The sequence below is a fragment of the Eubalaena glacialis genome, chromosome 12, assembly GCF_028564815.1.
Source record: "Eubalaena glacialis isolate mEubGla1 chromosome 12, mEubGla1.1.hap2.+ XY, whole genome shotgun sequence".
Taxonomy (NCBI): Eukaryota; Metazoa; Chordata; class Mammalia; order Artiodactyla; family Balaenidae; genus Eubalaena; species Eubalaena glacialis.
In genome coordinates, this window is record NC_083727.1 from 51061226 (window position 1) to 51087193 (window position 25968).

A 25968-nucleotide genomic window follows, 5' to 3' on the forward strand; every position below is an offset into this window, starting at 1 on the left:
GTAATACCCCCTTCTTTTCCTCAAAGGAAATTTGATTACTTACAGCACAGGTATGCCAACTCCTCCATCCAAGTGAGTGAACTCTAGGTAGGCTGAATTACGAACATCTGGAAAACTGGATAAGGCATGATAAGGAGGTATGGAAGCAGCTCCACTCTTATCACTTAATATCAGTCTACATATATATATTTTTCTCTATCAGTGAAGTGCGGAAGGACACTGATTTATCCAAAGCACTGGAGTATCACTGTTTTGTTTTGTTTTGTTTTTTCCTGAATATTTCTTCTACTCCACTGAGTAAAATATTTGAAGCCAGAACAGTTCCAGATTAAGTTTACTTATTTGTTTGCTTATTTTAGATGCTGGCTTATGTAAAAGGGTGTGACTGATGAAAATCTCTGGGTACTCCAGGGGTAAACGAAACTTCATAGACTGAAAAAGCAGTCAAACAGCCCATAAACAAAGAACTCCTTTTGCGTTCAAATACAAAGATATGCTTATTCTTGGAGTGTTAGCTCTTTCTTTTCTCCTTCTGGACCAGAAGATCAAGGTTAAATACGTTAAAGGGAGCAAGATTTCCATACCAAACTTAACAAACCTCTCCCCTAGCAGAAGTGGGATGGGGAGGGGGAATAACAAGCTCTAAAGAAAATTCTGCACCTGGGGTCAGTCTTGAGGCTCTCCTTGGAGTCCCTCGACCCCTTCTTTTCTTGTGGTCGTCCCACCACAAAAAAGGTATCTCTGATGGTAGGGAAATCGTCCAGCAGGGCTCTCAGGCTGTTGCAGTATGCCATGATCTGCCCCCGAAGAGCATAGTGAGACATGTGGCGGTTGAATCTAAAAAGTCAGAAGAAGAGATGATGTGCAGAGGTGAATCCAAGTTGTTCCATCTCTCACGGAAGTTCCAGGATATAAGTCCCTGGAGACTTTTCAAAGAGAATAGAGGACCTCTGTCAAGCAGAAACTTCTGTCTTGGTCAGGTTGCTATTGTCTGAAGGCAGAGGCATGGATCTCTTCCAAGTGTCTCTTAGCTGTCACTTCTGATACTGCTTCCTGTGTGTGTCAGAAGACAGTTTAATTTGCTTTTATCCAGTAGGACTGTGGCTTATTTAAACACAAACCAGCTGATTAATTGTATGGATTTCTGTATAATACTGTTGTTTATTGAGTTCACAGTCATAAATCAGCCTGTGTAGTTCACATATACTATACTTACTTCTGGCAATATTCAACTATAACGTCTCTCTTGACTTTCCCAATTTCATCCTGTGATAAAAGAGAATGACAGTTTTCCTATTAGACAGTTGGCTATAAGAATTCCCCAAGCTAATACATCTGTACAAACTTATAGCTAACTTAAAGGAGGAGAAGGCCACAAGCTGAGATATTCTTTCTGAAGGTCAACCTATTGGGAGATATTCCTCTGTGGGTCTTTCCTACTCCGGCACATCTTATGAGTATGCCAAGAATTCAAGGCCCTTACCACTCTTTACCTGAACCACTTCTCAGGATTATGTTTGCAGAGAGCAGTCTGGAGGGATGAGGTAACATCTCTCTCTAGAAAAAAGAGCAGGTTTGCTATAAAAGAGATGGATTCCCAAGCTCAATGTTACTCAACTGTGACACAAAACTGCGTGTACCTAGGCTCCTCCATGTTGCCCCTGTGGGACTTGGGAGGCAAAAGGAAATGACACAAACATGAGGCTCATGAGGCTGGCTCTGCTGTGAGTAACAAAGTTCTTTGTCTCTGACCTAGGAGTCTTGTGTCCTCTGCCAGCATCCTCAGAACAGTAACAGGCTAACTTATTAGCTTATAAGTAGGCTAAAATCCCAGACCTTGACAAAACTGACAATTATATTGTCTGAACCCTTTCTAATCTGATAGGCATTGGATATTCCTAAAGGGCAGTTAATGAGCTAATATATTTTTCACTTGGTCAATATTTTTTGAATATTTTAGTTAAAATAGTAATTTACTTATCAAAGTAATTTACTTAATTACTTATCAAAAGGAGTCCTTTGCCCCCATTACTGCTCAGCAGTAATCTAGAAGGTCTAGCCTCCATCATATCCAATTTGTAGAACTTGATTAGGTAAATTGAAGTCCTTCCTTTTCAGTCACAGGAGATTGTAAACCTTGTCATTTCGTTCCCAAATAACTATGTATTAGCCTAAGGACTTCTTCATCAAAAAATTAATGAATAATGAAATAATATCCATAAAATTAAGCAACACTTTTAATTGACAAAGGTTTGAATTTCATAATACTTTTCAAAAGATTAGGTTAGTATAAAACTGTTTAACAGAAACATGGTGGTAGTGTCTGAAAAACCAAGATAACAGGTGAATTTGATGGCAAGAGCCCTTGCGCACCTTGTCTAAACCCCCTAAGCACCTGTGGGTCACTCAGGAGTTGTCAAATGTTCCAGAGCAGGTGCTGAAACTAGTTCTGCTTAGAAAGCGACAAAACAAAATGTGCCCTTGGAAAAATGCACATATTTTAAAAACTAGACTGCAATTAGCTTGAATTCCTTCCTTTCTATTTCTTATTGAACTCTCTTTTTCATTTCTTTATATTTTCAATGGTTCTATCCAAATAGGCTGAAAGCAACAGGTTCCAAGTTAAGAATTTTTATTTGCTCAAATGTAAAAGATGATGCGATCTTTAGGGAGCCCTTCTTACTACACTCACGAGGTTCTTCATTCTGTCAGCCATGGCTTGTTTCCTGAGGAGGAAGGCATTCAGCATCATGTCCCGTAGCCCCACCTTTTCTAGTTGAATAGACACGAAAGCTTCCAGAGCCCTGACAAGTGAACAGAGACATGTGAGCCCAAGGCAGGAGGTAAATGGACATATAACAATAAGACTCTGGTGGACAGGAACACCTGGGGCTGCATACTGGGCACTGCAGCAGGAGATCAGGTGGCTCTGTTTCTGTGGTTCTTACCGGCTCCAAGTGTTTCTCTTATATTCACTGGGGATGCTGATATATCACCATCCTTGTTGGGGACCCCCATGTGCCTGAAGCATGCATCGTCAGTCCCTCCTCACTCCCAAACTTCATAGCCTGGCCCAGTGTTTGTACTCCCAAGGTCCCTTTGTGCCCTCCTGGTCTGAACTGTAGGGGTACCTGGACTGAAGTGGCCTCCTAAGGGTCCTCTTGACTAGACACATTGGTCTTAAATCTCCCATCCACACATTGGGAATGTGAATTTAGAGCACTCAAACTCTGGCCATGTGTCAGATTAATGGCATCTTGAGGAATAGAGTAGCTTTGCCTGTTATTTTTTTTTCATTCTAAATTTGCCAGAATTAGACTAGAGTCTCATTGGTATGCCTCAATAAAATATTCAGAGTATTCATAATTATTACAGAATACAAATCTCATATTCTGTAATACAAATTATTACAGAATGCGAGATCAAGATATAATAGGGAAACCCTGGTTTATAGATATATGTCTGTAGAGGCCGTGCCTCTCTAACAATGTACCATTCTATTATTCCAAGCAATGGAAAAACCCTTGTTAGAATAGTGAGGGTAGTTCTGTGCTTTTCTGTTTAAGATAGACGTGGAAAATTTGGACATGCTCATATTCTTCTTCCTTATGTTCTACCCTCGTTGGAAATTGAAAAATATAGAGAGAGGGAAGAAGGAGGGGAAGAAGGGAAGAGAAAGAGAAAGGAGAAGAGGGAGAAGAGAAAAGAGTTTGAAATTAGGAACTGTTGACTCTCCTTCATAGACTGGAGCATATTAGAAGGAGCTGAGCCTTCTCGGTGTTTTATAACGTTTTCAGACAAGGTCTTAAAAACTTAACACATGCTGGTGACTCTGGGAGTTTAGGCATCCTTCAATCCCATAATACTGTTATTAACTGACTTGAAAGAGGATACTTTTGTTATTATAAACAACCCTTCACCGCCACCCCCATGCAGTACCTTTTGGTAGCCTGGAATCTTTCTGAAGGATGAATAAGTGTGTCTGGAACTTTTGGAGTTGTGGCTAACAGCATGCTTTCTATGCCATTCACAATTCTGGAATTTCTTCTTCTGGTTGGACCCATTCCACTATGATTTCTCAGACCTGAACTTATTTCCTAAAATATTTCAAACCAAAGTGAATTAAATTTGTTGGATTTTAAGTCCTGTGGTACTGACTGTAAAATTATCTCACAGCCATAACTGACCCCAAATACATGTAAATGGCTGGATACACGGGGGGTGGGAGGGAGTGGAAGGGAGAGAAGAGAAGGGGAGGAGAGGAGAGAGTAAGGGAGCGAACAGAAGAGAGATACCGTTTTGCACAATGAAGGGGTGAGGCACTAAGTGTGACTATTTCCAGAATAGAGTTGTCTAAGGTGCTCTGAGAAAAAACTCTCCATTTTACAAGGTGGCTAGTTGGAGTGCTTTGTATAGTGCCCTCTCAAGAAATACAGCTGATGAACTTCATGGCTGCAAGATCTGAAAAATCATCTCAGGGTGCCCATTCTTGTATAGCCTAAGCAGATGGAGGTGGGCTGTATATGCTGCCCTGCACAATGTAATAATGAGGGAGGGAGAGGTGGAGGGAGGGTGGGGAAGGAAGAGGGGGAAGAAAAAAAGGGAAATCTGTATCTTCCAATATTCCTATTGGTTATGGAGCTACAGGGCATGATGGATGGAATTCTTTTACATTTTTCTAAAATACTAACTAAAAGAAAAATATTAAGCCTTCAAAGGAAAGACTATTCTTCTTCAAAGAAAGAAATAAGTTCTCCATAGCTGAATTACTAAGGACACTTAAGGAAAATGAGACAAAAGAAAAAAATCTGGGGTTAAAAAGGCTAAAGTTTCCATCTTGACTTTTTCTGAAGACTCTTGGGCTATCCCAGTCTCCTGGAAATAGTAGAATATACCAGTTCAGAAGACTCAAGAGGTCTTCGAAAGGCTATGAGTGAGCTAAGAGGGAAGAAAATAAGCTCTGTAATCAGATCCTAGTGCTGACACTCAGCTGGTGATCTTGGCTCTGTTCCCTAACCTTTCAAAACCTGTTTCCTCACCTAGAAAAAGGGGATGATGTCCTCCATCTCCTAGGGCTGCTGAGAGGATCCATGAGCTCAGGTATATCCATCACTTAGCTCACCGCCTTGCCTGGACCATAGAAGCTGCTAAGTTGAACCCTTAAATCCTTGACTCCCTCAAGTTGCACTCAAAATCCCAACCATGACCATCTTTTGTTTCTATCCTCAATTTCTTCCTTTTTTCCAGTCCCTTCCTACAAATATGATCACATCTATTTTATTCTTAATTCTCCGACCCCTCAAGCTTCCTCTTCAATTCTGACCCAACTTCTTAAAGAGTTATTATGGACTAAATGCTTGTGTCTCCCCCTAAATTCTTACGTTGAAGCCCTAACCCCCAGTGATGGTATTTGGAAATGGGGCCTTTGGGAGGTAATTAGGGTTAGATGAGGTCATAAGGGTGGGGCCCGAATCTGATAGGGCTGGTGTCCTTATAAGAGGAGGAAGAGACACCAGAACTTTCTCTCTCTCTGCCTTATGAGGACAGTGAAAATGCAGACATCTGCAAGGAAGAGAGCTCTCACTAGAAGCTGATCATGTTGGCTCCTTGATCTTGAACTTCTAGCCTCCAGAACTATGAAAAAATAAATTTCTGTTGTTTAAGCCACCCAGTATATGGTATTTTGGTATGGCTGCCCCAGCAGACTAATGCAGGAGCTGTAAATATACCCTACTTCTACACTTCTATCATTCTCTCACTCCTTAACTCTGGCAGTCTGGCTTTCACTCTAACCCCCTTAGAACTGCTCTCTCAGAGTCAGCAATGAACTTTTGAGAATATAAAATAGCCTCATTTTAATTCCTACTCTTCTGGTTCTTCCCTCTACATTTAACTCTATCAACTTCTTCCTCCTCTCCCTCCTGCTCTTTCACCTCTTCCTCCTCCTAAAAATAATAACTTTATTTAGGTATAATTGACATTCAATAAACAACACATACTTAAAGTGTACAGTTAGATAAGTTTGGGCATATGTATACAACTGTGAAACCATTACTGCAATCAAAATAATGACCAGAGCCATCCCTCCCACCCAGCCCCCTTCCTCAAGCAACCACTGCTCTGCTTTCTGCAACTATAGATTAGAATGCATTTCCTAGAATTTTATATAAATGGAATCATGCAGTATATATTCTTTTTTTGGTCTGGCTTCATCCATATTGTTGTAGATGTCAATAATTCATTTCTTTGTATTGCTGAGTAATACTCCATTGTACAAATATACCACAATTTGTTTGTCCATTCACCTGGTGATGGATATTTGGGTTTTTTTCCAGTTCTTGGCTATTTTAAATAAAGCTGCTATAAACATTTACGTATGTCTTTGTATGGACGTGTGCTTTCATTTCTCTTAATACCTAGGAGTAAAATGGCTGAATCATATGGTAAATATATGTTTAACTTTCTAAGAAACTGCCAAACTGTTTTCCAAGGTAACTGACAATTTTGCATTCCCATCAGCAGTGTATTAGAGTTCCAGATCCTCCACATCCTGCCAAGACTCAGAATAGCCGGTTTAAATTTTAACCATTCTAGTGGGTATGCAGTTGTTGCTCACTTGGGTTTTAATTGCATTTCTCTAATAACTAATGCTGTTGAACATTGTCTTATGTGCTTATTTGCCACCTGTACCTCTTCCATGGTGACTCATTTCTTCTTGAAACACTCTCCATCTTTGGCTTTGATAACAGTAACAATTTTATTCTCTGTCTCTTTCCTTCCTTCCTCCTTTCCCTTCCTCTTGTTCCCTCTTGATCTCTCCATCATTTATTCCTCCTTACTATATCATTAGACCTCTTCTGTCCCACATTTGTAGAAGAGTATATAAATATACACACATATATATTACTATATATATTCACATATTCATATGTATATAAATAACCCTAATGCCTTCCTACCCCTCCTTGTGCTGTGAGTCTTTCCAGGCTATTACTCTAATGCCTTCCCACCCTGCTCTGTCCTCCTATCCAGTGACTTTTACCATTTGCTTCCTGGATGAATCTCAGGGAGTGACTTATAAGCCTCTCAACCTGGAAAACCCCACTTACATCTGTCTTACATATTGGTATTCTTCATAAGATTAAGTTAACTGAATAAAAAATTCCATATGTCAACTATGCATGAAAATCACAGGTGGGGTCAAGCTGGGCTCCCCATTTTTTCCTAGTACTCATCTGCTCTTTCATACTATACTTGAGTATCTGAAGGGTCATCTCTACCAGTCAAAAAAATCATCCTTCAGGTTTTCCCAAATGCCCCCCCGCCACTCTGTGCTGCCCTTCCTGGCTCCCCAGATGTGACCTCTCTTTTATTTAAATTCCTTCTATAGCTTGTTGAACCTCTACTATTCCTTGTATTTGAACCACTTATGAGCCTCTCCCCCTTTTATACACCAGACGTAAGTTCCTCAGGAGTATGAATCGTACCTCGGTATTATCTGATGAGCCTAACTTAAAGTAGGTACTGAATTAAGATTTGGGGCGTTGAATTTTTAAAAATCAATACAACTCACTCTATCCCTATTTTCTACTTCAGTATTTGATTTCTATGGGCATTAGTATTTGGCAGTAGAAGTGGGGATTGAGTATTCTTGCCATACTCATAAACTTATACTCATTTATTAATATAAAGAGTAAAAATAGAGAAATAGAGGCAAATAAATTGTGCTAAGTGGTAAATGTGGTGAGCTATATAGAATTCATAAAGCTTGAAGAATGTTTAAGAACCATCTGGAAAGTTGACTTCCTAAAGTCATATTTAATTTTTTTTAAAATTTATTTATTTTTGGCTGCACTGTGTCTATGTTGCTGCGTGTGGGTTTTTTCTAGTTGCGGCGAGTGGGGGCTACTCTTCGTTGCAGTGCGCGGGCTTCTCATTGTGGTGGCTTCTCTTGTTGTGGAGCACAGGCTCTAGGCACAAGGGCTTCAGTAGTTGTGGCACACGGGCTTAGTTGCTCCGTGGCATGTGGGATCTTCCCGGACCAGGGCTCAAACCCGTGTCCCCCGCACTGGCAAGTGGATTCTTAACCACTGCGCCACCAGGGAAGCCCCTGTCATATTTAATTTTACACTTAAGTTACATTCACAAGTATATACACACAAGAGAAAACTATACAGTTGTTTTTCAAAATGGGGGGAAAATCTCTATGAACAGATCTGGAGTGATTTCCAGGATATACTGTTAAGTGAAAAAAAAAAAAAATGCCGAAGAGTATTACATACAGATAAAATCCGAAACCCCTTCATGATAAAATCATCAAAAAGCTAGGAACAGAAGGGAATGTCCTCAACCTGGAAAAAATTATCTAAGAAAAACTCATAGCTAACATCATACTTCATGGTTTAAGATTGAAAGCTTTCCTCCTAAGATCAGGAATAAGACAATAATATCCACTCTCACCATTTCTATTCAACTTTGTACTAGAGGGTCTAGCTAGGGCAATTAGGCAAGAAAAAGTAATAAAATGTATCCAGAATGAAAAGAGAGTGGTAAATTCATTTCTATTTGCAGATGACATAATCTTTTATATAGAAAATCTTAAGGAATACATACATATACACACAAGTAAACTATTTACAAGTTTAGAAAGGTTGCAAGACAAAAGATCAACTGTATTTCTATATACTAGTAATGAATACTGAAAATGAAATTAAGAAAACAATTCCATTTATAATAATATAAAAAAGAATAAAATATTATGGATTTAATTTAACAAAAGAAATACAGAACTTGTACACTGAAAACTGCAAAATATTGTTGAAAGAAATTAAAAAAGACATAAATAAATGAAAAGACTTGCCATATTCATCAATTAGAAGACTTAATATTGTTAAGATGACAATAGTACTCACACTGATCTACAGATTCAATGCAATCCCTGTCAAAATCTCAAATGACTTTTTTTTTTTTTGCAGAAATTGACAAGCTTATCCTAAAATTCATATGAAAATGCAAGGGACCCAAAATAGATGAAGCAATTTTGAAAAAGAAGAACAAAGTTGGAAGACTCATACTTCTTAATTTCAAAACTTACCATAACTCTACAATAATCAAAACACAGTGGTACTGGCATAAAAACAAACATACAGATCAATGGAATAGAATTAAGGGTCCATAAGTGATATATACAGGACATTCCATCTGAAAACAACAGAATACACTTTCTTCTCAAGTGCTCATGGAACATTCTCCAAGATAGATCATATCTTGGGTCACAAATCAACCCTTGGTAAATTTAAGAAAACTGAAATCATATCAAGTATCTTTTCTGACCACAACGCTATGAGACTAGATATCAATTACAGGAAAAAAACTGTAAAACATACAAAGACATGTAGGCTAAACAATATGCTACTAAATAACCAAGAGATCACTGAAGAAATCAAAGAGGAAATCAAAAAATACCTAGAAACAAATGACAATGAAGACACGATGACCCAAAACCTATGGGATGCAGCAAAAGCAGTTTTAAGAGGGAAGTTTACAGCAATACAGTCCTACCTCAAGAAACAAGAAAAATCTCAAATAAAAAACCTAACCTTACACCTGAAGAACAAAAAAACCCCAAAGTTAGCAGAAGGAAAGAAATCATAAAGATCAGATTGGAAATAAATGAAAAAGAAATGAAGGAAATGATAGCAAAGATGAATAAAACTAAAAACTGGTTCTTTGAGAAGATAAACAAAATTGATAAACCAGTAGCCAGACTCATCAAGAAAAAAAGGAAGAAGACTCAAATCAACAGAATTAGAAATGAAAAAGGAGAAGTAACAACTGACAGTGCAGATATACAAAGGATCATGAGAGATTACTACAAGCAACTCTATGCCAATAAAATGGACAACCTGGAAGAAATGGACAAATTCTTAGAAAAGCACAACCTTCCAAGACTGAACCAGGAAGAAATAGAAAATAGAAACAGACCAGTCACAAGCACTGAAATTGAAACTGTGATTAAAAATCTTCCAACAAACAAAAGCCCAGGAGCAGATGGCTTCACAGGTGAATTCTATCAAACATTTAGAGAAGAGCTAACACCCATCCTTCCCAAACTCTTCCAAAATATAGCAGAGGGAGGAACATTCCCAAACTCATTCTACGAGGCCACCATCACCCTGATACCAAAACCAGACAAAGATGTCACAAAGAAAGAAAACTACAGGCCAATAACCCTGATGAACATAGATGCAAAAATCCTCAACAGAATACTAGCAAACAGAATCCAACAGCACATGAAAAGGACCATACACCATGATCAAGCGGAGTTTATCCCAGGAATTCAAGGATTCTTCAATATACACAAATCAATCAATGTGATACACCATATTAACAAATTGAAGGATAAAAACCATACGATCATCTCAATAGATGCAGAAAAAGCTTTCGACAAAATTCAACATTCATTTATGATAAAAACCCTCCAGAAAGTAGGCACAGAGGGAACTTACCTCAACATAATAAAGGCCATATATGACAAACCCACAGCCAACATCGTGCTCAATGGTGAAAAACTGAAACCATTTCCACTAAGATCAGGAACAAGACAAGGTTGCCCACTCTCACCACTATTATTTAACATAGTTTTGGAAGACCTAGCCACAGCAATCAGAGAAGGAAAGGAAACAAAAGGAATTCAAATTGGAAAAGAAGAAGTAAAGCTGTCACTGTTTGCAGATGACATGATACTATACATAGAGAATCCTAAAGATGCTTCCAGAAAACTACTAGAGCTAATCAATGAATTTAGTAAAGTAGCAGGATACAAAATTAATGCACAGAAATCTCTTGCATTTCTATACACTAATGATGAAAAATCTGAAAGAGAAATTAAGGAAACACTCCCATTTAGCATTGCAACAAAAAGAATAAAATACCTAGGAATAAACCTACCTAAGGAGACAAAAGACCTGCAGGCAGAACACTACAAGACACTGATGAAAGAAATTAAAGATGATACAAACAGATGGAGAGATACACCATCTTCCTGGATTGGAAGAATCAACATTGTAAAAATGACTTTACTACCCAAAGCAATCTACAGATTCAATGCAATCCCTATCAAACTACCAATGGCATTTTTCACAGAACTAGAAAAAAAATTTCACAATTTGTATAGAAACACAAAAGACCCCGAATAGCCAAAGCAATCTTGAGAAAGAAAAACAGAGCTGAGGAATCAGGCTCCTTGACTTCAGACTATACTACAAAGCTACAGTAATCAAGACAGTACGGGACTGGCACAAAAACAGAAATATAGATCAACGGAACAGGATAGAAAGGCCAGAGATAAACCCACGCACATATGGTCACCTTATTTTTTGATAAAGGAGGCAAGAATATACAGTGGAGAAAAGACAGCCTCTTCAATAAGTAGTGCTGGGAAAACTGGACAGCTACATGTAAAAGAATGAAATTAGAACACTCCCTAACACCATACACAAAAATAAACTCAAAATGGATTAAAGACCTAAATGTAAGGCCAGACACCGTAAAACTCTTAGAGGAAAACATAGGCAGAACACTCTATGACATAAATCACAGCAAGATCCTTTTTGACCCACTTCCTAGAGAAATGGAAATAAAAACAAAAATAAACAAATGGGACGTAATGAAACTTAAAAGCTTTTGCACAGCAAAGGAAACCATAAACAAGATGAAAAGACAACCCTCAGAATGGGAGAAGATATTTGCAAATGAAGCAACTGACAAAGGATTAATCTCCAAAATTTACAAACAGTTCATGCAGCTCAATATCAAAAAAACAAACAACCCAATCCAAAAATGGGCAGAAGACCTAAATAGACATTTCTCCAAAGAAGATATACAGATTGCCAACAAACACATGAAAGGATGCTCAACATCATTAATCATTAGAGAAATGCAAATCAAAACTACAATGAGATATCATCTCACACCGGTCAGAATGGCCATCATCAAAAAATCTACAAACAATAAATGCTGGAGAGGGTGTGGAGAAAAGGGAACCCTCTTGCACTGTTGGTGGGAATGTAAATTGATACAGCCACTATGGAGAACAGTATGGAGGTTCCTTAAAAATCTAAAAATAGAACTACCATATGACCCAGCAATCTCACTACTGGGCATATACGCTGAGAAAACCATAATTCAAAAAGAGTCATGTACCACAATGCTCACTGCAGCTCTATTTACAATAGCAGCTCTATTTACAATAGCCAGGACATGGAAGCAACCTAAGTGTCCATCGACAGATGAATGGATAAAGAAGATGCGGCACGTATATACAATGGAATATTACTCAGCCATAAAACGAAATGAAATTGAGTTATTTGTAGTGAGGTGGATGGATCTAGAGTCTCTCATACAGAGTGAAGTAAGTCAGAAAGAGAAAAACAAATACCATATGCTAACATATATATATGGAATCTAAAAAAAAAAAAAAAAAAGGTTCTGAAGAACCAAGGGGCAGGACAGGAATAAAGATGCAGATGTAGAGAATGGACTTGAGGACACAGGGAGGGAGAAGGGTAAGCTGGGGTGAAGTGAGAGAGTGGCATGGACATATATACACTACCAAATTTAAAATAGTAGTGGGAGGCAGCCATATAGCACAGGGAGAGCAGCTCGGTGCTTTGTGACCACCTAGAGGGGTGGGATAGGGAGGGTGAAAGGGAGACGCGAGAGGGAGGAGATATGGGGATATATATATATGTATAGCTGATCCACTTTGCTATAAAGCAGAAACTAACACACCATTGTAAAGCAATTATACTCCAATAAAGATGTTAAAAAAAAAAAAAAGCAACCATCCTAGTTACTACATGATTCCAAGGATTTTGCAGCACATCGAAGAGAATGTTATTAATGAAAACATTTTGGAAGAAATAATACTAGAGATATTGTTGCAGCTCACTTCTCTAAGTCAAACTTTTAACCATTTATTCCCAGAAGAGAAATTTGAAACACTAAGACAAAATTGTTGGGTAAAATATGCATTTGCTTTTTGAAACCCAGAATCAATAATTGAGTTCAACTTGGTGCCTGAAGAAGAAAATGAATTATTGCAGCTCAGTTCTTCATATACATTGAAGAATTATGAAACATTAAGTTTATCGCATTTTGGATTAAGATAAAGGAAGACTTTCCTTTGATAAGTCGAAAGAGTATGCTGCTCTTATTACCATTCACAGCAACTAGTTTGTGTGAACCAGGATTTTCAGTCTTAACCCAGAAAAAACAAAGGAAAGGAATGGACTAAATGGTGCAGCAGATACGCGAGTAGCATTATCCTCCTGTGTTCCAGACTGGAATGAACTTATGAACAGGCAAGCACACCTACCACATTAAATAAATCTTTTTTTTTTTTAATTGGAGTATAGTTGCTTTACACTGTTGTGTGAATAAATCTTACCTGGTTTTTGTTTTTTCATTTCTTATTTTGTGATTTTTTATGTGTTGTATTTAAATGTTAATCTAGCACTGTATGTGATAACTTTATGTTTTAATTTTTGTTATATTTTAATACTAATAAAATCATAATGTAATTAAAAAAAGAAAGTAAAAGGGAAAAATTTGTCATCTACAACTTCAAAGGAATATTATCAGTATGCTTAATCTAATTAGTGCATAACTATGTGATTCTCTGCCTCTTTATTACTTTTTTATCTTTGGAGTGAAAATTCTTTTTAAAAAAAAAAAAAGAATTAAGGGTCCAGAAATACACTCTTACATTTATGGTCAAATGATTTTTGTCAAGGGTGCCAGGACAATTCAATAGGGAAACATTAGTCTTTTCAACAAATGATACTGCGACAGCTGGATAAGTACACTCAAAAGAATGAAGTTGGACCCCCTATCTCACACTACACATAAAAATTAACCATAAATGAATCATTGACCTGAATGTAAGAGCTAAAACTACAAAATTTTTAGAAGAAAACATAGGAGTAAATCTTCCTGACTTTGGATTAAGCAATGGTTTCTTAAATGTAACACCAAAAGAGTAAGTGACAAAAGAAGAATAGGTAAATTGGGCCCAGTCCCGAAAGTGATGGTGGTTGCAGTTGTGGGTCTTACTTCTCCTCCCTTGCCCTAGAGGATCTTCTCTTTTTCTCCCTTTCTGCCGTTCCAGCAAGCTGCAAACCCTCTGAAAAAAATGCCTCTGCACCTCTAGCTCTTGCGGAGGTTGGTGTCTACAGTGGAGTCTCCTATTGCAGGGGGACCTTCAAGATGGCGGACGAGTAAGACGTAGAGATCACCTTCCTCCCCACATATACATCAAAAATACATCTACATGTGGACCAATTCCTATAGAACACCTACTGAACACTGGCAGGAGACCTCAGACTTCCCAAAAGGCAAGAAAATCCCCACATACCTGGCTGTGTGGCTGACAGGCTCAGGCCTGACATGAGGCCTGGTGTCAGGCCTGAGCCTCCGAGGTGGGAGAGCCGAGTTCAGGACATTGGACCACCAGAGACCTCCTGGCCCCACGTAATATCAATCGGCGAGAGTTCTCCCAGAAATCTCCGTCTCAATGCTAAGACCCAGCTCCACCCAAAGGCCAGCAAGCTCCAGTGCTGGACACCCTATGCCAAACAACTAGCAAGACAGGAACACAACCCCACCCATTAGCAGAGAGGCTGCCTAAAATCATACTAAGTTCACAGACACCCCCAAAACACACTGCTGGATGCGGCCCTGCCCACCAGAAAGACAAGATCCAGCCCCACCCACCAGAACACAGGCACCAGTCCCCTCCACCAGGAAGCCTACACAAGCCACTGAACCAACCTCACCCACTGGGGGCAAACACCAAAAACAATGGGAACTATGAACTTGCAGCCTGCGAGAAGGAGACCCCAAACAAAGGAAGTTAAACAAAATGAGAAGACAGAGAAATATGCAGCAGATGAAGGAGCAAGGTAAGAACCCACCAGACCGAACAAATGAAGAGGAAATAGGCAGTCTACACGAAAAAGAATTCAGAGTAATGATGGTAAAGATGATTCAAAATCTTGGAAATAGAATGGAGAAAATACAAGAAGAATAGGTAAATTGGACTCATCAAAATGAAAAACTTTTGTTTCAAAGAACACCATCAAGAAAGTAAGAAGATGATCCTCAGAATGGAAGAAAATATTTGCAAATCATATACTTGATAAGGAACTTGTATTCAGAATATGTAAAGAACACTTACAACTCAATAATAAAAAAAATCCAATTTTATAAAAGGGCAAAGGATTTGAATTGACATTTCTTTAACAAAGATATACAAATAGCCAATAAGCACATGAAAAGATGCTCAATGTCATAAGTAATTAGAAAAATACAAATCACAGCCACAGTGAGATACCATTTTACCCTCACTAGGATGGCTAAAATAAAAAACAGAGATAATAAAAAGTGTTAGCAAAACTCAAAACATACATATGTCCTTACAAAAACTTGTACATAAATGTTCATGGCAGCATTATTCATAATAGTTAAAAAGTAAAAACAACCCAATGTCTGTCAACTGATGAATGGATAAATAAAATGTGGTATATACATATAATAAAATACTATTCATCAGTAAAAAACAAAACAAAACAAAAACGAAGTACTGGTACATGCTATGACATGGATGAAGCTTGAAGACACTATGCTAAGTGAAAAAATTCAGACATAAAAGGCCATATATTGTATGATTCCATTTATATGAAATGTCCAGAATAGGCAAATCCATAGAGACAGAAAGTGGATTACTGGTTGCTAGGAGCTGAGGAAAGTGGGGAATGGGGATTGACTGCTAATGGGTACAGGATTTCTTTTGAGAATGAGGAAAATGTTCTGGAATTAGATAGTGGCGATGACTGCATGATCTTGTGAATTATACGTTAAAGGGGTGAATTTTATGTTATGTGAATTATATCAATAACAACTAAAAAATTCGGAAAAGAAAGAGAATATATTTTGTGTTACCTTTTGTGAAAAAAAGAAGGGCAAATGTATCTGGTTACTTTTGCAAAAAGAAATACAGGAAGGATAAAACAGAAAACAATGGAATCATTTATCCACAAAGGGTAGTGGTGGAGGAACAGGATATTTTCTGCTGGTTGATTCTAGCTAGTCAATATTATAGAGTCACATACAATGGAAAAATTATCAGCAAACCACTGAAAATTAAGAGACCCAGTAAGAATTTGATCATATGTCAGATTGTATTAGGAAAGAAGGAAGGGAGGGGAAGAGGGAAGGAAAGAAGGTAAAAAGATAGGGAAAAAATGGTCAAAAAAGGGAGAAAGACAAGGAGGGAAAAGGGGAGGATGGGAAGAAGGAAAGGAGGGAGGAGGGGAGGAAGGAGGAGGGAGGGAAAGGGGGAGGGAGGAGAGAATGGGGCAGCCTGACAGTAGCTGGTGGTAGTGGTAGCACACCTCAGGCTTCTCTATCTTACAGGCTGACCTTGACATCAGCATGACGGGCCCCTCAGGGAGTGTGACAGAAGGACGCCTGCTGGACAGCCACCATTAAAGCATTTTTCTGAGTAGCTTGGCATGCAAGGGTCACTTGCATATTTTCCACTCCCGAATGGAACAAGAGCTAAAGGAAGAAATGTGAAAGTGATTAGGAATTTCTCTCATAACAGAAAGGTGAAGTTGAGGGTGGGGATCACCACTTACTCAACATGTAAATGTATGGATCAAACTGCTGGATATGTTGAGATCCTTGCTCCTCAGCCACAAGCCTGAATTTGGTCTCTCCCTAAGCAGTGTTCCATCCCATGAAGGCAGGCTCCAGGCCTAATTGCTCTGTATCTGGACAGCATCAGGTTTCCCCAGTTGTCAGAAAAGGATGAGTAGACTCTGATTAACTAGCAAACATATGCTCAAAGGCAGGCTTTTGTAAAACTGCCGAGATTAGATTAGTATTTAAAACATACACACACAAATACAAACCTGCACATACACATATAGAAGCAAAGAAGTCCATCTGAGTGACAAGAGAAATGCAAATCGAAACTGCAATGAGGTATCATCTCACACCAGTAAGAATGGGCATCATCAGAAAATCTACAGACAACAAATGCTGGAGAGGGTGTGGAGAAAAGGGAACCCTCTTGCACTGTTGGTGGGAATGTAAATTGATACAGCCACTATGGAGAACAGTATGGAGGTTCCTTAAAGAACTAAAAATAGAATTACCATATGACCCAGCAATCCCACTACTGGGCATATACCCTGAGAAAACCATAATTCAAAAAGACACATGCACCCCAATATTCATTGCAGCACTATTTACAATAGCCAGGTCATGGAAGCAATCTAAATGCCCATGGACAGATGAATGGATAAAGAAGATGTGGTACATATATACAATGGAATATTACTCAGCCATAAAAAGGAACAAAATTGGGTCATTTGTAGAGACATGGATGGATCTAGAGACTGTCATACAGAGTGAAGTAAGTCAGACAGAGAAAAACAAATATCGTATATTAACGCATATATGTGGAACCTAGAAAAATGGTACAGATGAACTGGTTTGCAGGGCAGAAATAGAGACACAGATGTAGAGAACAAATGTATGGACACCAAGGGGGGAAAGTGGCGGGGGCGGGGGGCGGTGGTGGTGGGATGAATTGGGAGATTGGGATTGACATGTCTATACTAATACGTATAAAACAGATAACTAATAAGAACCTGCTGTATAAAAAATAAATAAAATAACATTCAAACAAAAAAAAAGAAAGAAAGGAAAAGAAAAACAATGACATCATGGCAGATAGATTATAAGGGAGCGAATTTAGAATGCAATTGCATTTGCATGGCCAGCGGTGATAGAAATTATTTTTTACTGGCCACTCATTCTACTGTTACATTATTTTTACTTTGACCCTCTCAAGGCTCACCTATCTACGCGGTCACTGTCCTCCAGCAGAGAGATTATAAAGACAGGAAGTGGATGGACCACCTTGTCCTCGTGTGATGCAAATTCAAAGTGAACAGGCTTCAGATACAAATGGAACTCTTCAAAACCCATCTCCCACGCCAAGTCCTTATAGAGACTAAAAGGGGGGGAAAAAAAAAGCCAAGAACATTTGCTATTATTTTCCCCTAAAAGGAAAGTAAGTGGTAAGAAAACCAAACCATCTGAATAAGCACAAAAGCAACAGTCAAAACAAAAGTAAGCCAAGTCCGGTGTGAAGTGAATGAGTCACAAAGGTTTTGAGTCTGCCCTAAGCTCTGACAGTTAAAGATAGTAGTTAAGGTAGGAGGAGATATGCTTGGGCACTTCCTCAACTCTCATTTCCTACAAGCTGGCTTCTGTCCTCAGAGCCCTCCTGAGGTCACCAATATTTCCCTCAATAGGAGGTTCACCATTTTTTCTCAGAGCTCCTCATGGCTGGCCTGTCTCCTCCTTGAGGAACATTTTTGTTCTCCTGGATCCAGGATCTCCATGCCTCTGCCTCTTGACCACTCTCTCTCAGTCTTCACTGGCTTCTCCTCTTTTTTTTTTGAAATAGCCCTCCTCTACCACCCATGCCACGTCACTGACCTTGTTGGAGACCCTGCAGGACCCCGTGCAGGTCACCCGGATGGCTCGGAAGGGCAGTGGCGCCAGTCGCATGTGCACAGCCCCTGCTAGACATTCCCCCGGGGTGTTGATGACACGGTTGTGGTTCTGGCGGACCACAAAGAGCTGCACCCACCCCATGCCAGGGCACTGGCTGAGCAGCCAAGCACCGCTGCCCCCATCCCGCCACCGCTGCTGTTGCTACGTTCCGGCTTCTCCTCTTTATTTTCAAATCCTGGTGTTTCCTGGTGTTCTAAATCCAATCCTCTTCTCACCTTCTCCATGCCCTCCTTAGGGAGTCTGTCATCCAACTCCAGGCCCTAACCATCACCCCCCTGTGTAAGAACCTGTGACCCCCATCTCTGTCCTGCTTCAACTCTGAGCTCTACTCTCACGTGTCCATGGCTTGCAGCCAGGATCCATTCAGATGTCGCTCTGGCATTTCAGCCTTCTGTGTCTAGAATGTCTTCCCTTCCTCTCTTACCCCCATTCTAACACACTCCTTCATCTTGAGAAGTTGGTACATTAAGGCTGAGTTCAAATGGCACCTGTATTAGTTTGCTAGGCTGCTGTGAAACGGTACCATAAACTGGGGGGCTTAAACAACAGAAATTTGTCTCAGTTCTGGAGGACAGAAGTCCAAGATCAAAGTGTTGCAGGGTTGGTTCCTTCTGAGGGTTTTGAGTGAAGGAGCTGTTCTAGGCCTTTCTCAGCTAATAGATGGCCATCTTGTCCTTGTGGTTTCACACAGTATTCCTTCTGGGTATGTCTGTGTCCAAACTACCTCTTCTTATAACGACACCAGTCATATTAGATAAGAGCCTACTCTAATAACTTCATTTTAACTTGACTACCTCTGTAAAGACCCTATCTCCAAATAAAGTCACATTCTGAGGTACTAGGGGTTAGAGCTTGAACATACGAATTTTGGAGTTACACAATCATCCCTAGGCCATTTTCTATGGAACTTTCTCTGATTCACTTAGAAAGAGTGAAATACACTATTTCCTGTGCTCCCATGGTATTTTGTTCATATGACTAAAATATCATACTAAACATTATTAGGGGGAACTTTTACATTGTGAACTCCCTGAGAACAAGGATCAGAAATTATGAGGAGGTAGTGTCATAGCAGTTAATAATATCTGGGCTCATAGTTTGAATTCTGCTTCTACTACTTTCTAGTTATTTGATCTTAGGCAAATTACTTAATTTTTCTGAGCCTCTACCTTCCTGCCGGTAACATGTTTGTAAGCTATCATACCATAATATCATATCATAAGGACATCACAAAGCTATCATATCAAAACAATATTCTGAGTAAATGAACTAATACATGTAAAGTCCCCAGTACAGACCCTGGCCACACTAGGCCCTAGACAGTGGTTGATGGTTGATGATTGGACTCTTTGCGTCTTCAGGGCCTCTCATGGGGACAGAACACAACAGAACTCATACATGTTTGCAACAAATCTTCAAGTTCCATATTTTTCCAGTTTGGGGAACATGTTCACTTAAATGTCTTACCATCATCTCACGCTCATACCTAAAACCGAACTCACTAAGTGTTCTCTCCCCTTGCCTGCTGAACCTTCTATACCTCTGCCAGACCTGGATGCTGTCTCTGACTCATTCTTTCCTTTCTTTAGGCCCTCCATTGCTTCTGCTCTGCTATTCAACTTCATTATATTTGAGAGCAAATACAGTCAGTATTCACTGAGTACCCAGTGAGGGTCAGGCTTCATACCCCTGATAGGATACTATGGAAAACAACATGGAGAGAGCTTTTCCATTTAGGGAGCTTACACTAGCAGGAAAACCAACAAACCAATATTAAGCATCTAATTAAAAGGCAATGGCTGAATGAAGAGGAAGCCCGGGTGCTCGGAGGAGAACCCAGCCTAGCTGAGTGGTCAGAGAGGCATGTGGCGAGGCCTGAGTGAGAGGATAAACAATGGAGGGAGGGAGAAAGGGAGGTCATCATTTCAGCCATTTAGAAAGCTCATTCTGGCTACTCTGGGGGCACAGATGGGGCAAGGCTTGCAGGTAGGGGGACCCGTAGTCTGTTATCCTCCATCTGGATCCTCAGTCCCCCTACTGACCGTGCTAACTGTACACTCTCCAGACTCATCTCTATCAGCCTATGCCGGAGGGTCAAGAGTTCCAAAAGTTTGGAAAACATCTGTAGGAGCAGCATATGAGAATCTTGGCCTTCGTTCTGTCCTTCGTCTGCTGCAGACTTGAATGCAAGCAGGCCTACCTCCCCCACGAGGAAGGGATCGCCCATCACTTTAGCTGAAAACAGCTGAAAGAAAACAGAATACTTTAAAACACACACACACACACAAAGAAATTTGACATATTAAGAAAAATACATCAGCAGCATAGACTTTGGATCCAGAGTTCCTGGGCTCAAGTCCTAGCTCTGACACTTACAAGCTGTGAGATTTGGGGCAATTTACTCAATTTAGCTGTCTCTCAGTTTCCTCATCTGCAAAGTGGGGATAAGGATAATAACAGCACCTAATAGGAACTGATAGATCAAAACTGTATCATAGGGTTGTTGAGAGGGTTAAGTGAGTTAATATATGCAAAAGTGCTTGGTACAGAGTATTCGCTATTACCATTATCATAAATGTTTTAAGCCAAAATAAAGAGAGAAATGACAAAGATGACCTAAATAGAAATAGAAGTCTCTGATATATTTCAAGTATTTTAGTGGCCAATAATAATAATAATATTAATAATTTCTTATAAACTCTAATTGAAGTTTAAAAAATTTCAAGTATTTTCACGTATATTAACTCATTTTTATTTTCACAAGATACCCATGATTTAGGCATCACAGATACTATTATTTCCATTTTACCAGTGAGGGGTCGGAAGCAACACTGAAATTTTCTAAGGTCATACAACAGTACCAAGAATAAAGTTAGGTTTCCCAGCTCCAAGCTGTAGTTTTACAGTATACCAAACTGCCTCTGCAGTGCTCCTCCACTCAGAGTCAGCCCTGGGTGATCTGTGAAGTAACCACATTGTTCTTTAATGTCCTTCTGCCTTGGTCACCTCCTCTGCTCTGACATTTTTGCTACCCTCTAACATACCACTCCCAGCAAGGACCCAGTTTGGAGACCCCCTAGTCTGCCTTTCCTGGTTTGGCTTCCCAAGGGTAGATCCACTTATCTACCAAAGTCCTTGCCTACTCAAAGATGCAATTTCTAGACAATTGAAGTCTTCCAAAGTGATAAAGAGATTTATTAAACTAATTTCCTGCTTGTCTTCTGAGGGCAATACCTGCCCCATTTTCTGTCCCAATACAGAAGATTAATCTGAATATTTATCATTTCTAGGTCCCAATTTGAACACATTTCAAAAATAATAACAATTAAAATTGTGTGGGGAATTCCCTGGTGGTCCAGTGGTTAGGACTTGGCACTTTCACTGCCAAGGGCCTGGATTCAATCCCTGGTCGGGGAACTAAGATCCCGCAAGCCACGCAGTGCGGCCAAAAATATAAAATAAAATAAAATAAAATAAAGTGTGGGATCAATGAGAGACTGGATAGTTACCCCATATATTTACTACGATTTATAGGAGAACTAAAAATACATCTGGTACCATAATACAATGTGAAAATAATCCTCAATAAATGGTAGTAGGATACATGGCTGGTAATTTGGGGAAAAATTCTATTTTGAGCCATACCTTACACCACACACACACTCATATACACACACATACATGCACACACACTCCAGGTGGAACACTCAAAGGAGTTAAATATTTTTGAAATAAGATAAAACTTTAAGCAATTAGAATAAAATAAGATAGAATATGAAACATCTGGAGGAATTTTTGCTTTCTGGATTTAGGACGATAGAAGAAATTGCAAAAGAAAAGACAAATAGATTTGACTACATGAAAATAAGTTTCTGTTAAAAAATAAAAAGACAAATTGGGGAAAATATTTGCAGAAAATATGGTGGACAAAAGGGTTAAAGTTTTTTTTTTAAAGAAGAGCTCATGTAAGTGGATAGGAATGACATTAGGATTCCAAGAGATAAATAAACTAAGGGAAAGAACAGAAAATTCATAAAAAATACAACTAATAACAAGAAATTTGGAAGAATATTTAATCTCAACAAATAGGAAGGAAAGAAAATCAGCAGTGTAATGCCACCTTCATATATAATATGTCTATATTAGCACAGACATTACATGCTTATACCTAACATTGTAGGGTATAGCAGAACTGGTACTCTTATACACTATCAGTGGTATTATAGTTTGGCATGACTCTTCTGGAAAGTGATCTGCCAACATATATCAAAAGACTTCAATTTTGTTTCAGCAAATCCACTTCTGTAATCTATCCAAAGGAATTGATTCAAAATACGGAAATATCTGTGAGCATGGAGATGTACCTTATAGCATTTTTAATAATAATGAAAAATTGGAAACTACTTGAATGCCCATTGATGGTTGGATAAGTTATGATTCACCACTTAGGGGAATTATGTGGTCGTAAAGTGAGTGAGTATAAAGACTATTAGCAATATGGAAGAATATATAATATGATGTTAACTGAGAATAACAGGAGATAGTGTATGAAGGATATGATTAGAAAGAACTATGTGAAACATATATGAAGAATACTTGAATTCAGAAAAATAATGATTACAAATGCATTTGAGTGGTTATATTTAGAGTAATTTTCTGTTTTCCTCTTTTGCTACAATTCTAAATTTTACTTTCCATCAACTCAAAATTAATTTAAAAGAAAATAAAACTTTAGTTTGGGCAGGAGGAGATAGGAGGCTGAGGCAGACCTGTGGAACAAATATTTTTGGCAGCTGGGGCCCTTGAAAGTTCCTTCATCTTAACAGCAAGTACCCACCCAGAGTAAGGTCAAATTAGAAACCCAGGCTCAACTGTGATAGCCTTAATAGAAAAAGAAAAGAATTAAAATCCAATTACAAACACCATGTAAATCACTGGGCCACAGTTTGAACCATAGTGCATTAGAGCTGGAAGAGGCTTTAGTGATCATTGAGCTCACTTCTACCCTCTTCCCCTCAAATACACAAACATAATGTTAAAAAATAGGAAAGTAAGGCTCAGAGTCACACAGCAAGTTAATGGCAGGACTGAACTTGAGTCCAAGTCACTGACTCCTCACTCAGTGCTGTCTCTCCTCTACCAGATCTCAGCTCAGGACAAAAGAGTACATTTTAGGAAGAATCTTAGAAAGAAAAACATTTAATTAAAAAAATATTAAAAATATATAAATAATAAACCAGAAAATATTCTCCCCATACCTAGTACATCTCCCTTTAAATTATAACTGTAGCAGCATCCTGATAAACTAGAAACTTTGACCAATGATAAAAAAATAAAAAATAAAAATGTTGGCAAGCCCTAGGACTATGATCTGCCCCTGGCCAAATAGAGGGGAATAGAGCCAAACATAAAAACAAAGCTAAGTAGTAACATCTGGGAGGAAACATTCTCTTTGCCAAGGACCCACCTACCCCTTTTAGAGAACCTACGTCTTTTTGGAGCTGTGCACTGTCCCAGGACTTGGGCTTGGCCGGAGTGAGCCACACATCCAGGGCCAGCTGCAGCACGCGTCTCTCTAGCAAGGTGAGGGCACTGGCTGATGTGGGCGTGCCGGTGTGGCAGGCCTCCCTGAGGAGGTGCTCAAGGGCTCTGGGGATGCGTAAAGCCAGGCCCAGGGAAGGGTGGAACTCCAGCAGATAAATGTTTGTCAAAGCTGAGCTTAATGAAGAGAAACAATTAATGACGATTTTACACAGTGAAGAACTTAATGTTTCCACAGGTATTTGGATTTTATATTTTTCAAGACCAATAAAACACTCTTATAATCCAGGGCATTATAAAAAATTGGAAGCTCAATGGGGCCTCAGAGGCTGTCCAGGGAGCCCATCAAGTTACACAACATGCTTTTTGCTTTAATGTGACCCTTTTTAAAATCGGAAGACATAGTTTACTCTAAAAGCCAAAAAGAATAAGATTCATTGTAAGTCAAATCATTATGCTGTACACCTTAAATGTATACAGTGCTGTATATCAATTATATCTCAATAAAATTGAAAAAAAGGATTCTAAAATTGTATATGGCAAACCTGTCAACATTTCAGTAATCAATATTTAGCCAAATATTTGAAAACAAAATAACTTAAAATAAAAGTATCTAAATTTAAACAAATACTTTCCATGACTATTTCTATTTTTCACACGATTCTTTATCCATTTTTTTCCCCCAAGATGATAATGGATGAAGACGATTTTTAAGTTCTGTACACAACTGCTGGAATCATTCATGTTTGCCATAAAAATGTTATATTTTATGAATGAATCAGGCCAGAAATAATAAAACACTTTCCTGTGGGTTATTCCTTTGGAAATAAAGGATATAGCACCAGTCAAGTCAAGGTCCTTTCTATATCTAAATACTTCTTAAACCCATGCAAATGGGATTCTTCTTAGTCCTAGATCTTAGAAAATACAATCCTAAGTCTGGAAAGGAATCTCATCAAGTAAATATCATTTGTTTTTGAGACACTCTGATGGGTTTTAGTATCCATACAGTCCTAGCATGTTCTGTCAAAAACCACTTCCTGAACAGTAGATGTCTCAAACTTACTATAGTTAAAAAATCAGTCCTGAGAAAGGTCTTTGGAGAAAATGCAGTCTCGTGCCTGGAGCTCCCAGGGTTCTTTCTCAAGAGAAAGGAAGAAAGGTTAGAACTTCAGCTATGAAATCCCATGGCACCCTACCCATGGGATGCCTGCCCATGAAATGATGGACCAAGATGACATCACAGCCCATTGTGGCAATCTCTTACTGCAAGTCTGCCTGTACTGCTAGACTATACACTTCACAGGAGCATAGGGCCATGCCTGCATTGTTCATTCTGTGTCCTCAGCTCCTAGCACACTGCCTGGTACATGTAGATGCTCAAAAATATTTGTTGAATGTTGAAAGGAGCTGGACAATTTCTCCACCCATTTGGAGCAACAGAGAGGTTGTGATCTTGGGTTACACAGACCAACTTGGAGCTTGTCACCAGCTTCTTGGTTCCTCTGTACCCTTGAAGCCTGGAAAGGAATGGTGAGGGGGAATCATACCACATATCAAGGGGGTGACTTCATGTACTCTCTCTGAGTGATCTCAGGAAATTTAATCTGCTCCTTAAAGGGGTGAAGGTGGTATCACAAGATGAGTCTGCAGAAACCTTTTTGTTGACACTTGCTAGAATAAGGAAATTCCTTTTTGAGAAATTTAAAGCACATCCATGTTTCATATATGTTGGCTTGTGTGGCACCTCTGATAAATCCTATGACAGCATTT

At 39.0% G+C, this 25968-nt stretch overlaps 1 pseudogene; it reads right to left on the reverse strand.

The window, feature by feature from the left end:
• Positions 1-605: 605 nt before the first annotated feature.
• LOC133102230 (uncharacterized) overlaps positions 606-25968 on the reverse strand; it is a 44536-nt pseudogene continuing 19173 nt past the window's right edge.